Source organism: Lissotriton helveticus, chromosome 9, assembly GCF_964261635.1.
Source record: "Lissotriton helveticus chromosome 9, aLisHel1.1, whole genome shotgun sequence".
In the NCBI taxonomy this organism is placed as follows: domain Eukaryota; kingdom Metazoa; phylum Chordata; class Amphibia; order Caudata; family Salamandridae; genus Lissotriton; species Lissotriton helveticus.
This window is the reverse complement of record NC_136070.1, coordinates 1,264,500,404-1,264,518,199: the sequence shown is the minus strand read 5'-3', so window position 1 is coordinate 1,264,518,199 and position 17,796 is coordinate 1,264,500,404.

The following is a 17,796-nucleotide window of genomic DNA, read 5'->3' as shown; positions in this document are numbered from 1 at the left end:
CATGCAGCACCCCATGTACGGAGGTGCTGTGCTGCACTGTACCCTCATATACCCACGCGTCCTCAGCTCCTGCAGCATGCAGCACCCCATGTACGGAGGTGCTGTGCTGCACTGTACCCTCATATACCCACGCGTCCTCAGCTCCTGCAGCATGCAGCACCCCATGTACGGAGGTGCTGTGCTGCACTGTACCCTCATATACCATAGAGTCCTCAACCCCCAGCAGCATGAAGTACCCTATCTCTGGAGGTGCTGTGCTGCACTGTACCCTCATATACCCACGCGTCCTCAGCTCCTGCAGCATGCAGCACCCCATGTACGGAGGTGCTGTGCTGCACTGTACCCTCATATACCCACGCGTCCTCAGCTCCTGCAGCATGCAGCACCCCATGTACGGAGGTGCTGTGCTGCACTGTACCCTCATATACCCACGCGTCCTCAGCTCCTGCAGCATGCAGCACCCCATGTACGGAGGTGCTGTGCTGCACTGTACCCTCATATACCAAAGAGTCCTCAACCCCCAGCAGCATGAAGCACCCCGTCTACTGAGGCGCTGTGCTGCACTGTGCCCGATATACCCACGTGTCCTCAGCCCCTGCAGCATGCAGCACCCCATCTACCGAGGCGCTGTGCTGCACTGTACCCTCATATACCAAAGAGTCCTCAACCCCCAGCAGCATGAAGCACCCCGTCTACTGAGGCGCTGTGCTGCACTGTGCCCGATATACCCACGTGTCCTCCGCCCCCTGCAGCACCCCATCTACGGAGGCGCTGTGCTGCACTGTACCCTCATATACCCACGCGTCCTCAGCTCCTGCAGCATGCAGCACCCCATGTACGGAGGTGCTGTGCTGCACTGTACCCTCATATACCATAGAGTCCTCAACCCCCAGCAGCATGAAGTACCCTATCTATGGAGGTGCTGTGCTGCACTGTACACTTATATACCCACGTGTCCTCAGCTCCTGCAGCATGCAGCACCCCATGTACGGAGGTGCTGTGCTGCACTGTACCCTCATATACCCACGCGTCCTCAGCTCCTGCAGCATGCAGCACCCCATGTACGGAGGTGCTGTGCTGCACTGTACCCTCATATACCATAGAGTCCTCAACCCCCAGCAGCATGAAGTACCCTATCTATGGAGGTGCTGTGCTGCACTGTACCCTCATATACCCACGCGTCCTCAGCTCCTGCAGCATGCAGCACCCCATGTACGGAGGTGCTGTGCTGCACTGTACCCTCATATACCCTGTGTCCTCAGCCCCCTGCAGCATGCAGCACCTCATATATGGAGGTGCTGTGCTGCACTGTACCCTCATATACCTTGTGTCTTTAGCCACCTGCAGCATCCATCACCCCCATCTGCCGAGGTGCTGAGCTGCACTGTACCCTCATATACCCACGCGTCCTCAGCTCCTGCAGCATGCAGCACCCCATGTACGGAGGTGCTGTGCTGCACTGTACCCTCATATACCATAGAGTCCTCAACCCCCAGCAGCATGAAGTACCCTATCTATGGAGGTGCTGTGCTGCACTGTACCCTCATATACCCACGCGTCCTCAGCTCCTGCAGCATGCAGCACCCCATCTACGGAGGCGCTGTGCTGCACTGTACCCTCATATACCCACGCGTCCTCAGCTCCTGCAGCATGCAGCACCCCATGTACGGAGGTGCTGTGCTGCACTGTACCCTCATATACCATAGAGTCCTCAACCCCCAGCAGCATGAAGTACCCTATCTATGGAGGTGCTGTGCTGCACTGTACACTTATATACCCACGTGTCCTCAGCTCCTGCAGCATGCAGCACCCCATGTACGGAGGTGCTGTGCTGCACTGTACCCTCATATACCCACGCGTCCTCAGCTCCTGCAGCATGCAGCACCCCATGTACGGAGGTGCTGTGCTGCACTGTACCCTCATATACCATAGAGTCCTCAACCCCCAGCAGCATGAAGTACCCTATCTATGGAGGTGCTGTGCTGCACTGTACCCTCATATACCCACGCGTCCTCAGCTCCTGCAGCATGCAGCACCCCATGTACGGAGGTGCTGTGCTGCACTGTACCCTCATATACCCTGTGTCCTCAGCCCCCTGCAGCATGCAGCACCTCATATATGGAGGTGCTGTGCTGCACTGTACCCTCATATACCTTGTGTCTTTAGCCACCTGCAGCATCCATCACCCCATCTGCCGAGGTGCTGAGCTGCACTGTACCCTCATGTACCCTCCGTCCTCAGCCCCCTGCTGCATGCAGCACCTCGTCAACAGAGGTGCTGTGCTGCACTGATCCATCATATACCCCAAGTTTTTAGCCCCGTGCAACATGCACACCCATCTACTGAGGTGCTGTGCTGCACTGTACCCTCATATACCTTGTGTCATCAGCCACCTGCAGCATCCATCACCCCATCTTCAGAGGCGCTGTGCTGCACTGTACCCTCATATACCCCAGTGCCTCAGCACCCGGCAGCATGCAGCACTGTCTGCTTATGCACCCGTTGACTCCGCCCTTTTCTTTTGCAGGATGTAGCATGTAGCACCCACCTTCATGAACCAAAAGTTTCATTGCCCGCGCTGCATGAAACACTTCCACCCTCATTTATCCATTCATCCTGTCTTTCTTCTGCATGCAATGCCCAACCGCAATTCCCCCTTGCAGGAATGCATTGTGTATGTGGCATTGGTATTAAGGGATCCTAGCTGAAAGGGAAAGAGTTCTATGCATTTTCAAATGGAAAGATGCCATTGGCAAGTGACTGGAGGGGTAGCTGGGTTCTGGGAGCGGAAGCAGAAGCAGACTGCTACTGAATTGAGATGTAATAGTCTTTAAAACCCAAATTACAGCTCTGTCCTATATTTGTGTACAGACGAGCAGTACCAATGGATGCAGGGAGGCCACTCCTGAGTGGACAGATAGAGAAGGCTGGTGTTCATTCTGGCCCTTCATAAGGTCCATGGGGGAAGCCTTCGGCCCGATTCACAAAAGTAATCTGAAACAAAATCCTAAGGGCCCAATTCACAGAACTAATTTAAGACAAAATCCTAAACTTACTGCCATTTTGGTATTCACAGAAGGCACTTACTTTGTTTTTCACAGAAGGCACTTACTCATTTTGGTATTCACAGAAGGCACTTACTCATTTTGGTATTCACAGAAGGCACTTACTCATTTTGGTATTCACAGAAGGCACTTACTCATTTTGGTATTCACAGAAGATAGGAGTCCTAACTTTAGGACTCCTAAATGCCTTCTGTGAATACCGAAAGTCGTAAAGTTAGGATTTTGTCTCAGATTACTTTTGTGAATGAGGTCCATCATGTCTGAGGGACTTTCCGCCATCATTCTGGGTACCAGAGCTTCACCAGACCTGGACTGGGAGGAAGGGTCTCACTTACTTCAGCAGAGAGAGATGCTATTGGGTGTTGCTTTTCTTCGGGTTGTGTTCCTTGAAGGTGAGGATGGCGTCAATGGAAATCTGAGTGACTTGACATTGGATTAAAGTTGGGTTTCAACTCTGTGCTGTGTCATGTTTGTTGAGCCAAGTTAGAGCAACTGGCTATTTGTTTTTCTTGGGGCATATTTACAAGCCCCTTTCGTCACCACAACGTCACTTTTACCGACGTTGTGATGGTGCTAGGGGCTTCGCCATATTTACAAGGCAGTGTTAAGCCACTTAACGTGGCGTAACACTGCCTTGTACATAAGGCCCCCTTTCATGCTATGGTTAGCGTGAAAGGGGTGGGCAGTGGGTTTTGTGTTGGGCGTTTCAACGCAACACCCATTAATTTTGACGCTGCCCCCTATGTACAAGGGTGGCATACATAGGAGGCAGCACCAAAATTAAGACCAGGTAACAACTGGTTTTAAGTTGGCGAAACAAGGAGAAATCCATTATTTCTCCTTGTGTTTGCTTTTTCATGTGTGCTGGCTCGTGCAGCACACATGGAAAAAGCAAAATGCCAAGGTTTGTTTATGTACAGGAAGGTTTCCCTTCCTGTACATAAACAATCCTTTTTTAAAAAATGCCATTTTGTCACTTTCATCAGTGCTGCATGAAGCAGCACACATGAAAGTGACAGAATGGCATTTTAGGATTGTTTATGTGCAGGAAGGGACACCTTCCTACACATAAACAATCCTCCCCTGCACGCAGACACCCTTGCACTCTGGTGCGTGGGTGCCTGCATTGGTGCTAAGGTGCTAAACTTAGCGCCATCGCAGGGGGAAACGCAAGGCAGCACCACATTCTTGTAAATATGGTGCAGCCTTGCGTTTCAGAAGTGACGGAGCACGGCGTTAAGCCAAGGAGGCTAATGCCGCGCTCCGCCACTTCCTTGTACATATCCCCCATTGCGTCTTGGTAGGGTTAAGCTTGAGATGGGTGCTGGAAATCCAAGGCTGGATGAGCTGCAGGAAAGCATGTGGTGTCCGGGTTGGAGGAGGTTTCAGGCCTTCTTGTGCACTCGGCAGCATGCAACACCGTAGCCTCTTCAGCTCCTGTGCTTGATGTGTCCTATAGAGAATGCAATGCCCAGGGTATGCACCCACACTGCCCCCCCCCCCTTATGTATCCAGCCTCAATTGTCCCCGGCAGAATGCAGCACCCCATGATTCTATGCTTCCTATGCCACAGCATGCAGCAGCCTTACCTTGGCACCCACGCTGCGTGCGTCACCCGCACGGACCCCCCGCAGAAACTGGCAGTATTCCTTAATTACTTCACTGCGCACCTTATGCACATGACGTCACCTGGACGTTATCTTTGCGTAGTCTTCAAGAACATGCGTTTCTGCTCCCCGAATGTAGGTCTCTGAAATATGTTAGCATAATATTAATAAATATTCAGTTGTTTATCTCAGCCACCTTCTCCCTATTAATTTTATATTTGACATTGATCTGCATGGCACAGATATCGCAGCGGAGAGAGTTGTGCTTCTAAACACTTCACTTCAGAAACTCAAAGCCTATTAGTCTGATGAAAAAAGTGACATTAGTCAGGACTGAGATTTCCTACAGGCATTGTGCGTGCAGTGCCATACGCGTATTATGGAGAGTCCAGAGTGTCCAGATGGTCAAAGTTTAGTGGTTTCTTGATCAGAATCTTGTCCCTGTCAAATCTAGGGTCCTACAGGCAGGTAAGCACTTTTGTACACACGAGAGAAGGTTGGACAGATTCAGGGGACCCTCCCAGGGGAGGGTCAGGATTGTGGGGAGGATACTCCCCTGTCCTTTGTCCAGTTTTGTGCTAGAGCAGGAGCCAATGGCTCCCAGGACTGGTATGAACTGAACTATGCACAGGGACAACAAGTGTGCCCCTCATGCAGACTTTCTGGCACTCTCAGAGTGCACCCACCGAGCCCCAGTACACTAAACCCTGTCTGGGAGGTGGTCACACCTCCCTGTGACAGGATGCCTATTGTCCGGCCTTCCCCTGCTCGAGCTTGGCTCTGTAGCAGGAGGGCAGAAATGTGTCTGTGGTTGGGAGCAGACATTTTGTGCTACTCGGGTCGAGAAGGCTGGCACGGGTAAGACCAGTGACCCCATAAAGTTTGCTTCAGAAGGGTGGAATCATACCTCCCACACTGCTTACCAGTTTGGGAGGTCTGACCAAAGTAGAGGAGGATATTTCATTGTAAGAACAAAAGTTTCAGGAGACAAGGAACATCAATATATTGGGCGACATCAAGGCTGCTCTAGAGGGGTATCAGGACACAGCTGACAGAGAGGTTAAATACCTGGGCAAATATGCCACCTCCAGGGTTTTGGAGAGGGAGACTGCCCAGGAGTCACGTTAGCAGCATTGATGTGTCCCAAGCACAAAGTGAACACTATTTCCAAAATACTTGATGAGGGTGGTCAGGCGTTGCACTGCAGTCAAGACATAGCAAATCGGTTTAATAGGCACTACTCTCAATTATACACCTCACAGACCCTCCCAGTTGTTGATGCTATACGCGATTATTTGGAATACTTTCAAGTGACCTGGTTATCGAATGTGCATAGAGAGTACCTCATGTCGCCTCTTACCCCAGGAGAGGTTAAGGTGACCATTAATTTCATGCGACTCGGTAGTGCCCCTGGTTTAGACGGTTTCACTGTCTACTTCTATAAGACCTTTCAAGATCCCTCATCTTATGATGACTCTGTATGAATATTTGGCCCAATCCGGCATTATGCCTCCCTCAATGAGGGAAGCGCTAATCATCATGCTGCTGAAACCAGAGAAGCAAGCAGAGGCCTGTTCTTCGTACAGATCATTGTCTCTTATAAATGTCGATACCAAGATATACGCCAACATTTTAGCTAATTGATTGGCCCCACTGCTCCCACTAGTGGTTCGCCCAGAGCAGTCGGGGTTTGTTCCTGGGCGCTGCCTTACTTCTAATTTACGTACCGTATTCGGCACCATCCAGAGGCTAGATCCAAGTATCAAAGCAGCAGCCGTATTATTAGACGCCGAGAAGGCTTTTGATTCTGTAGAGTGGGCCTTCATAAAGTGTGTTTTGCAGAGAATTGGGGTGGGAGAGGTCTTCCTTCAATTAGTAAGGACCTTGTATGCACAACCCACTGCACGGGTCCGGCTTGGCAGGGAAGTCACGGCTCCTATATGCATAACCAGAGGGACTAGGCAGGGCTGTCCATTGTCCCCGCTTCTATATGTTCTGGTTGCTGAGCCCCTCACTTTCACGCTGCGAGTTATCATTCACATAGGGGACTGAGATTCCCAGGATATCGGTTAATCATTTCTGCTTATGCAGATAATGCTCTGCTGTATGTTTGGGACCCAGGGCAGAACCTTAATCCAGTTGTGGCGGAGGTGGTTCAATTTCGGGAGTATATCAGGACTTTGCATTAATTGGTCCAAATTGTTAGTGTTTCCTCTAACCTCAGTAACTACCCCAACCGCATTAGATTTCCCCATGCGGTGGACTACAGACCCAATCCGTTACCTGGGGGTTCAAATACATGCCGACTCAGCGGTTGTCATAGCAGAGAATTACAAGAAGGCTATTTCTAAACTAGAGGATGACATTAGGTAAGTATACTTGTAAAGCGCACTGTTACTCCATCTCGGAGTGTCCTGGCGCTGTATACTGCTGGGGAACCCGTCCTGGCTTTCCCTGTGAGATGGTCCCTCCTGGGCACCTCCAAGGTGAAGCCAGGCATCCCCGGCACTGATGGGGCCGTTGTGGAGATTAAGCAAGCTATTGCCCAGAGTTGCAGAGTGGAACCTATGGTTAGCGTAGGCACCTAAGCGAGAATTATCAGATCCGCGGACATTGACCCAAGACCCTGCCGCGTCGGGAATTGAACCCTGGTCCCAGGTCAGTCTCTGCTTCAGGGTCTGCCGCATATAACCAGTGAGCCACACTTCTCCACTAACAGGTAGATCAAATTACCTTTATCACTGATAGGCCGTATTTCCTTAATGACGATGGTTATTTTGCCTAGGTCCCTCTTTCTATTCCTTAATATTCCGATCACACTCCCATCCTCTCTCTTTGGGGTTCTTCGCAAATTATTGATTAGACTGGCTTGGACCGAGAAACAGCCAAGAGTCAAATGGGCGACACTGACACTTCCCTATGCAGCGGGCGGGCTGGGGTCTCCGGACTTAGAACTTTACTATAGGGTAGCAGAGGCTTTGCATGCGTATAGCTGGCTGCACAGCCCTCACGATCTGCCACATTTGTTTTTGGCGCAGAATGCAGCGGGCCCTTTAACTCTTCCACAGCACAGATCCTCTTTGCTCCTCCAGTCCGCAGACTCAGGGTTATGGACTCCCAAAATTCCACAACACACGCATGGGGCAGATTACTAGACTTACAGTCGCGAGCGCCTATGTATTCCCCGCTTATGCCTCTGGACTGGTGAAGTTGGCTCCCGACATGCAGGGAGTGGGCTGTCCTCAAAGCAATGGCACATATAGGCATAAGCACGATAGGCGATTTTACCAGGATGGAGTACTGCGCGGTTGGGAGGACTGCACGGTGGGCTTGCAAGGATACTCGCCATTGGATGAATTCCAATATATTAGAGTTTGTCATGCATGGCGACAGCAGCTGGGTGAAGACATGCAGGAACCGGTGGAGTTCCCGGCTCTCTCTTACATTATTAAAGCAAAAACGCCTCCCAAAACTTATCACAGTTCTATGTTCCTTGGCCCAGGAGCCTTGGAAACTTCTTCCCCATAGAACCAGGACAGAGTGGCAAGGTGACCTGGATGCAGTTATAGACGACAGGTGCTGGGCGTATTGTTGCGAGGCTACGAAGTGAGTGTCTCTGAACGGTAGGCACCGACTGATTCATTTTCAATACCTTAATAGAGTGTATTACACCCCCGCAGGCTAGCGCGATATGGGTTGAGGGAGAGCGCTAGATGCGACAGATGTGTTGAGCCGGATGCTGGATTTCTACGAGTGGCGTGGGCCTGCCCTAAGATCTTCGCCTGTTGGGAGAAAGTATTTTCGGCTCTGAGCTAGATCGTGGGACAATGCCTAACGCCCAGCCCAATAGTCGCATTTATGGAATATGACAGAGATATCCTTGAATTCCTTGTATCTCGGCCTTCCTGAATATCTTTTGGGCCGGCTACAAGTGATTCAGAATGCAGCAGCTAGAGCCATTTTTTTGGCAGGCTCTAGAACTCATACCACCCAGCTCCTGTCGTCACTACAATAGCTTCCTGTACGGAAAAGAACAGATTTCAGCCTTATTTCCCTAAGCGCAACCTGAGATCCTCATCACAACTCTTGATTGGCACTCCTAGGGTGCGACTGTCTCGGACAGGTGGGAGATCTTTTCATGTGGTTGCTTCACGGTTGTGGAACAGCCCCCCTCTCCCCATTAGACAGAGCTCAGACCTCCTGACTTTCAGGAAAAGTCTTAAATCGTGGGTTTTCCAGCAATAAGCCGTTCGATCGTGGTCGGTTTGCTCTATGTTAGGTGACGTATGATTTGCTCTCAGCGCCGGGACACTCCAGGGAGTAGCTGTGCGCTTTATAAATATGCACTAACATAACATATCCAGGCGGATTTTAGGAAATTAGTTGCTATAGGATTGCTGTTGGCCAAGCGCTGGATGCAAGGCAATGTGCTAGGGGTCCTATACCACTTATCCGTGATTGGAACTCAGACATGCTATACTGCAACACACACTCTGAGGCGTATAACAATCTTCTTCCACCGCAGAGTCGCAATAAAGGCTATCGGGGCTTATATCAGCAATACTTAGTTGGGAAGGAATCGGGCGAGCAGGTGGGGAGAGATGAATAGAATGCCGCCTGAAGGGTACTGTCTCTTGTTGTTACTGTTATTGGGGCCACTGCCATTTTTATCGTTGGGGGACTACCACACATTTTGGGGGCGATTCACAGAACTAACTTAAGACAAAATCCTAAACTTACTACTTTTGGTATTCACAGAAGGCATTTTGTAGTAGTAAAGTTAGGATTTTGTCTTAAGTTTGACTTAAGACAAACTTAAGACAAACTTAAGACAGATTTAAGACAGACTTAAGACAGACTTAGGACAAACCTAAGAGAAACTTAAGACAAAATCCTAACTTAAGTCTGTCTTACGTCTGTCTTAAGTCTGTCTTAAGTTTGTCCTAAGTCTGTCTTAAGTCTGTCTTAAGTTTGTCTTAGGTCAAACTTAAGACAAAATCCTAACTTTACTACTACTAAATGCCTTCTGTGAATACCAAAAGTAGTAAGTTTAGGATTTTGTCTTAAGTTAGTTCTGTGAATCGGGCCCAGCGCGTATTCCTGACTCTTCCTATGTTACCTATGGGATCATGCACTCAAGAGCAATCGTTTACTTATTCACAGGCCCTAGGTGCTGTTGCGTGCCACAAATACCTCAGCAATGTTAAGAGGTTGTCTCGCCTTGAAGGTGGGTAGGAGGGCGCTTGGGTTTTGCTTGACTGTTAAAAAGCACTTGCTATAATTCAACCAGCTGAGATGGTATAATCGATGTATGTTGCTCAATGGTGTGCAAATGTTCTACAATGCTATAAATAAAATGAATGCATGGTATGTTGTGGGTGGGTGCTCTGAGAATGTGCGTATGGAATGCTGAGTGTGGATGTTGTGAGAATGTGATGATGTATGGAATGTTGAGCATGGATGCTGTGAGAATGTGATGATACATGGAAAGTTGAGTGTGGGTGCTGGAAAAGTGTGATGATGGATGGTATGTTGTGGGTGGATGCTGTGAGCATGTGATGATGCTTGGAATGTTGAGCATGGATGCTGTGAGAATGTGATGATACATGGAAAGTGGAGTGTGGGTGCTGGAAAAGTGTGATGATGGATGGTATGTTGTGGGTGGATGCTGTGAGCATGTGATGATGCTTGGAATGTTGAGCATGGATGCTGTGAGAATGTGATGATACATGGAAAGTTGAGTGTGGGTGCTGGAAAAGTGTGATGATGGATGGTATGTTGTGGGTGGATGCTGTGAGCATGTGATGATGCTTGGAATGTTGAGCATGGATGCTGTGAGAATGTGATGATACATGGAAAGTTGAGTGTGGGTGCTGGAAAAGTGTGATGATGGATGGTATGTTGTGGGTGGATGCTGTGAGCATGTGATGATGCTTGGAATGTTGGGGTCTTTGTGCTGTGGGAAACCTTGCCCTAATTTACAGTTACAGGGCGGGTAGTGCCTTGTTAGGTATTAGGATGCTGTTGCTGTTAGAAAGAGCATAACATGAAATATAAATCTTGCCTCCAAATTTACTGCTGTCTGACTTATCCATGCTGAAGACCCTGCCCCCCCAACCCCCCACCGCAACATAGAATGTGTTGAGGACATTGGTCATGTTATTTCATATTTTTAACATGCCCCCACCTTCACGTATATTAGACAGCAAGTACACCCAGCAGGAGTGTTTCCAGTCACCACCCGATTAATATTTTTTTTTTTGCGGATTTATATAGCGCAAACTTGACGGGAAGGCATTGGAGCACTTTACATGAGCACCAGTTGCGTTACACAGGGACACATTCATTTTTTTGGTAGGCATGGGGAGATTGAGTGATGTGTCCAGAATCACAGGATGTGGGGTCGACCCTGAGGCTCGAACCTTGGTTTCCCATCTCCAAGGTCAGCAGTCTAGCCGTGAGACCACAGCCTCTCCCCTTAATGGGGCAATTAAACCTCACTACGAACTCTTACCAGAGGGGTATATTTCCGTGGCTGAATAGGTGCCGAAGGGTCAAAGCCTTCAACATGAGCCTGGGATGGTAGCCAGTGAAACCTTCTCGGCTGGAGAGTTGTGTGATCTTGGCAGGGCTTTAAATGGGAAAAAAAACTTGGGGTGCTCTAAAAGGGGCGGGGCAAATTTCGTAAAGGGGTGTGGCCTATCCGAGTAGGGGTGTGTTCTAAATCAAGATAACTAGCATTGTGTGCTTAAGAAAATCAAGAAGTCGCATCCAGCAAAGGATAATAAAATAGGCAAAAAAGTATATTTATTAAGTATAAGCCATAAAATACCAAACACTCAAAAAACAACATTTGCTATTTCCAGACTTAGAATTTAAAAACCATCTTCACTAAAGGATGTGTTATTCAATTGTGAGTTCAGGCAGAGGCGCGCAACTAGAGCCAAATTTCGGGGGGGGGGGCTTAGAAAAAATGTCAGGGGGGCTGAATCTTTAAGCAATAGTCAGAGTGGAGCTGCACGGGCTCTTAGAAGGGGTGAGACAACAACAATTCTTCATTAATATGCTAATTGTTTTTTAAAGACCTGTGAAGTGCTCGGGTGCGGCTGTGTGTGTGCCCGGGAAGCGTCTCATCCCGGGCTGCCACACACGACGGGGGGAGCTGAAGCTCTTTGAGTCCAATGGGTGTTGCGCACCTGAGTTCAGGGATACCAGATTCCATATGTCTATCTTGCTGTTATGGGAAGATATGCAGGTAAACATGTCACACAGCATTCCCCATGTTATCCTACGGGCAAGATAGCCTTTCAATAGTGAAAAACGAAATTGGTAGTATTTCACTATCAAGACATGTTACCCACACTAGTAACACCAAACAAAAACCGGGACGTTTGCGCACCCTACCTTTGAACTTTGAGGCCCGAAAATAGAGCCCCCTAGAGCCTCCTTTTGAGGCCCTCCAAAAAAGAACCCCCACCCCCCACTTAAAGTCCTGGATCTTGGATATATTCTCCATGGCCATCAGCATTTTGCACTAGTTGTGGCTTTAAAATATTTCTCTTTGAAGTCCAGTGAAGGTAGGGTTGGATTTTGATTAAAAATCGGCCCGGGCACGCTAAAAAAAAAAATGGCTACATTTGCATATTGCCTTTCTGCAAAACACTGCTTCAGCGAAGTTTTACAAACACCTGAAAACAAGGGAGGCCACTTCTGCTCAGGCCCCCTGCCCCCGCTCAGTATGCACACATTAATGGGCTGGCCCAGCGAGAAAAAGGGAGTGACACTTCTGCCCGTTGATAAAAGGGGGGTAATGGACGCCCATCTGCCTCCAGAAAGGCCACTCGGGCACCCACTGGGCCGCTGGCGACATCTGAACACACCAGACACAGCCCAAATCGGCCCTCCAGGCTGCCAAAAAAGCAGCCCACAGCTGGAACTTCGATACCGGCCCCTCGGCCATTGCCCGAGTGCCCGCGTTACCAATCCGACCCTGATTGAAGGCACAGTGTTACAATAATCTGAAGTGGCGATGAACGCTCCGTGTGGTTCAGATCGGCTCAGAATCTTAACGCCGTAATTAGACGTTGCAATGACGTTATTGACCTGTCTGTCCATTTTCATTTCAGATTCGAAGACAGCTGGATGAATACACTTAGGGCCCAACTGAAGAGTCTCATTGAACGCTTTCATCTTTTTTTAGCCTTCGTTTCTGGGAAATTAGCAGAAGGTCAGTGTTCCCTTCGCTAAGATTTAGCCCGCGTGCGCTCACCCTCGCCTGGACGGCCTGGAGAGTATACTGGGAAAAGGGATCGTTGGCAGGACATGTTGTTAACACGCACACTGTCTGCCTGACACCATAACCGAATCAGTCGTTGTGTACAGCATCCATTTTAGGACAAACTCATTCCTCGCTCCTCAACCAGCGGCGGCTCGGAGCGTCGCCCCACTGCCTGGCTCAGAGCAAGCAAATGAAAAATAAAACAATGTTCTTGCTTCCTTTTTTATTTTGCATTAGCTGGCTCTGAAGTAGGGTTTAGAAGTAGAGATGAAAAGCAGGGATTAGGAATGAGAAGTAGGGATGATGGATGAGAAGTAGGCATGATGGAAGAGAAGCAGGGATGAGGGATGACTGGTACGATTGACAAGTAGGGATGATGGAGGAGAGGTGGGGCTGAGAAGTGAGGAATTAGGATGTCCTAAAATGGATGCTGAAGGTTTGGGCATGAACATAGATGTTAAACAGCGCCAGCGCCAAGGAGGAGCTCTGGTAGACACCACTGCTGCCTGGTGACAGCGAGATGAGGATTGTCCAAAGAGACCTCAGTCCTTCCATTCTGAGACCTCTCAAAGGTTGGAGTGGGCAATATCAAACAGGCAATATCGTGAGAATTAGTATCGTAGCCAAAATATCCAGGACCCAAATATTGTGGATGTAAGTACACGTAGGATGTAAGAACTACATGTAAGGAAGTATGTTTAAGATATTCTTATAATATGTATATATGTATATATACCTTCAGATTACATAGATGTAGAGCTAGGTGTAGAAATCTATACATGCTTACCTGTCGATATTTATCTTCATACTTTCCGTTGCGATATTAAGGTATCTTAATAGTGCCTACTTGATATTCCGTACCTACACCCTCTCTAAACCCTGTTGACAGGAGCAGATGGTCTGAGTATGGAAAGTCAGAGAAGAAACTTCAAACAAGCTGAGCCACCGTCATCAGGAATGTCAAGAAACAGATGATCAGTCATGCTTCGGAGCAGTCGTGGCACCCAGCCACGGTCTGTGCAGGTAACAACGGTGGGACTGCGTTGGGGGGGAGTTTCGAGAGACGATGCAGAGGGAAAATTAAAAATAAATAATACATTTTTCCTCTGCATCGTCCCTCAGAATCCCCTCCAATGCGGCTCCACTGCTCCACCGCTGTTACCTGCACGGACCGCGGCTGGTTGCACCTACGACGTGTTATTGCTACTCTTCGAAGGTGTTATTCTGGTGCAAGAAATCCTATAGCTGAGCTCCAGCTCTCTTCGCCAGATCTCAATAGCAGTGGAAGAGTTCAAACAAGATGGTCATTCTTATCACCCAATCAGTCGAAGGGTGGGTGAAAGAATCAACGTGAATCTTCTCATGAAATGTGGTGCCAGTTGGGTGATAGATCTTAACCCGTTAACCGTGGCGTAAAATAGTGGCGCAAAATACGCTGCGGTGCGGGTGTTCTATTGCGTAGGCGGGGCCATGTCGGCCAACGGACGTGCGCAGCACTACGGAGGTAGTGCTCACGACGGCCGTTGACCGACGCACGCAGGCAACGGGTTAATATCTATGAATAATCTTATCTCAATGCTAGTCTGTCCTATCAGCTAAACATTCCTGCACATGAAACCATCAGTCCACAAACAGGTATACTGGTGAGTACAACAGAGGCTGCATAAAGCATGTAAGTAGAAAACAATATGGAAGGACTGGATTAACCGTACTTCTATTGGACAGGCCAAAAGAAATGGACTACGTCATAGCCCTTTGCGTACAAAAGGGAAAATACCTCCTTGAAGCAGAAGGGGAGGATCTGTCTTAACCTTGCCCAGATTATAGGTACGAGGTTGGGTATTTGCAAAGTGTGACCTTCACACTTTTACATTCTTCTCCATAATTCCCACACAGAAATAATTTCAGTGCGAGAATTCTCTGGAAAAGAAGATTTGACTAGAAAATACCCTTGGCCAAAGCAGTTTTGGAGGATGTTTGCTTCCAGGTGAGATTTTACGAAGTTGACAGAAACTTGTAAACCGTGTAATACCCATGGACAAAATCGACATCGTCCCCACTCGAAACTGTGGCTCACACAATATCTGGGCTACGCTATATACTCCAGGGGTCTCATTTACGGGGAACTGGCCTAGGGCAGTGCCGCAAGTCCTCTTGCAGCCCTGCCCTACGCCAATGTGAAAGGGCAGGAAAGCACAGTATTTATGAACTATGAGGCATTACTGTCCCTTCCTCCTGAGCTGGTGAACAATTTGCTGTCTAGCGCCAACATAGGCACCCTTGCTCAATGATCGCAGCACACATGGAAAGAGGAAAAAATTAGAAGAAATACAAATATTTCTCCTCTAACACCTGCTCTGGGGAGGAGTAAGGGTTTTGCAGCATACATGGAAAGAGGAAAAAAAGTAGGAAAAATGCTAATATTTCTCCTCGTTATTTCTGCTCTGGGGAGGCGCACGTTTTTCGCAGCACACATGGAAACAGGGAAAAATACAAATATTTCTCCTCTTTATGCCATCTCTGCGTAGAAGTAAGGTGCTGGTGCTGCCCCAGGTTTATGTGATTAAGTAAACTGGGAGCAGTGTCAAAATCTGCTGGTGTGTCATGGGAAAACCCACCTCAACGCCAATGGAACGCCTCCCTGGCACAGAGTAAGACAACGCAGTGACCTGCACTGATTTGTCTTACTCCATATCCATGAGGTCACGCAAAACCACAAGGGGTGGCTTTGCGTGGCCTCATAGATATGGTTGAGAGGTTTGTGCCGCCTGAGTGTCAGAAAAAGTGCCGCTCAGGTGGCGCAAGCCTCATAAATAAGCCCCTATATTTTTGCCTAGACACCACTGCTCACAGAGAGTAAGCCATTCAGAATGAAACTAGAGAACAAGAGCTTGTCATTCAATAAATTAATTTAAACTTTGAGTCACATTTTTCAACCTATTTATTGGGGGCCCGATTCACAGAATGAACTTAAGACTCAATCCTAAACTTACTACTATTTTGGTATTCACAGAATGCACTTACTACTTTTGGTATTCACAGAAGATAGGATTTTGTCTTAAGACGGACTTAAGACAGACTTAAGACAGACTTAAGACAAACTTAAGACAGACTTAAGACAGTCTTAAGACAAACTTAAAACAGACTTAAGACAGACTTAAGACAGACTTAAGACAAAATCCTAACTTAAGTCTGTCTTGTCTGTCTTAAGTCCGTCTTAATTTTGTCTTAAGTCTGTCTTAAGTTTGTCTTAAGACAAACTTAAGACAAAATCCTAACTTCTGTGAATACCAAAAGTAGTAAGTTCATTCTGTGAATACCAAAAGTAGTAAGTGCATTCTGTGAATGCCAAAAGTAGTAAGTGCATTCTGTGAATACCAAAATAGTAGTAAGTTTAGGATTGAGTCTTAAGTTCATTCTGTGAATCGAGCCCTGTGTGTTTTTCTTTCTGATATGGAGTACAAAGGATACCAGAGTACCATGTTTCACAGCCTAGGACTTTCATTGAACAACCCCTTGCATTTCTGCCATGGCTCAGGTAAAGGGAACTGACGGATGGAATAGACCTGAAAACAGTGATTTGATGAAGGAAACCCCAGGACTGGCAAAGTTGTGCCCTGATGACATGGATCCATCTGGTAACCCTACACACAGTACCACTGACTGCGTCCTCTCTATACGCCCTGGTCACGTGTGCTTATGGCCCCCTTGCTTTATACAGCTGCACATCCATGTGACATGTGGGCATGCATGTAACGACCGGCTTCAGGGACCATGCCACTACAGGACAGGCAAACAAAATCCTTCCACAACTATAGTCAGAACAAACAACTCAATTAGTAAAACTGCCATTCAGTGTTCAATGTAGACAAACTTTTGAGCAGAATCTCCAACGAGTAGCTCGTGAACTACTGGTACCTCTCTAGCCATCTGTAAGTAACTCTCCTGCCTACTAAATTAAAAGACGCCTTTGCTGGGATGGTTTAACACATGTATACCAGAATAAAAAAAATTGAGTCTGAGACTAAAATGTGTGTTTGTTTTCAGAGCTCACAAGCTGAGATGAGGGGTTAAATGGGTGAATTTTCAAAAGAAACATATAAAGCTGATATTTGAATGATACGTCATACGGAATTGTGGAGACTTGGAACTAAGATTATATTCTTGCTGCCAGGGGCAATGCAGCTATGGCTTTTCACCCATAACCCACTGCAAACTGACAAGGGCATTTTTACATTACTGCTGGTGAACTTGAGTGATGCCCTGAGGACACCCCTGCTGGTAATCTGGCATAAAGTGGCCGCTACTGTAATCCTGTCTGATGCGGTCACCATTACAACACTAATAATATTAGTAGCTCTGGGTGATTGTTATTAAGCATACATAGCTCCTATTACAGATAAGGTTGGAGACCCCTGCATTAGAGGTTGGGGCTCTTAGATTAGTGGGTTCGCTGACACCGCAGTGCTGCTGAAATGGAGGGACTCGGACCGTACATTCTATCCGGAAGATTGCTAACCCAAGAGAGTAGAGGTTAATTGTGTTTTATTTTGTGTGTAAATCTTAGATGGGGGTTGTGGGGTTTATTGGGATAAAGGGTGGTAAGTAATTTATTTTAATTTAATAATTAGTTGTTAATTAATATTAATTAATTGCCAATTAATTATGGTAATTGTGCTATCAATTTTAGGTGCGGGTTGTGGGCTTTTTCGGGGTAAAGGATGGGAAGTAATTTATTTTTAATTAATTAAAGATTTGTTAAAAATTAATATTAATGAATTAGTTGATAATTATTTAGTGTAATTGTTTCATAGTTTTTTTGTGCATGGATTTTGGATTTATACGG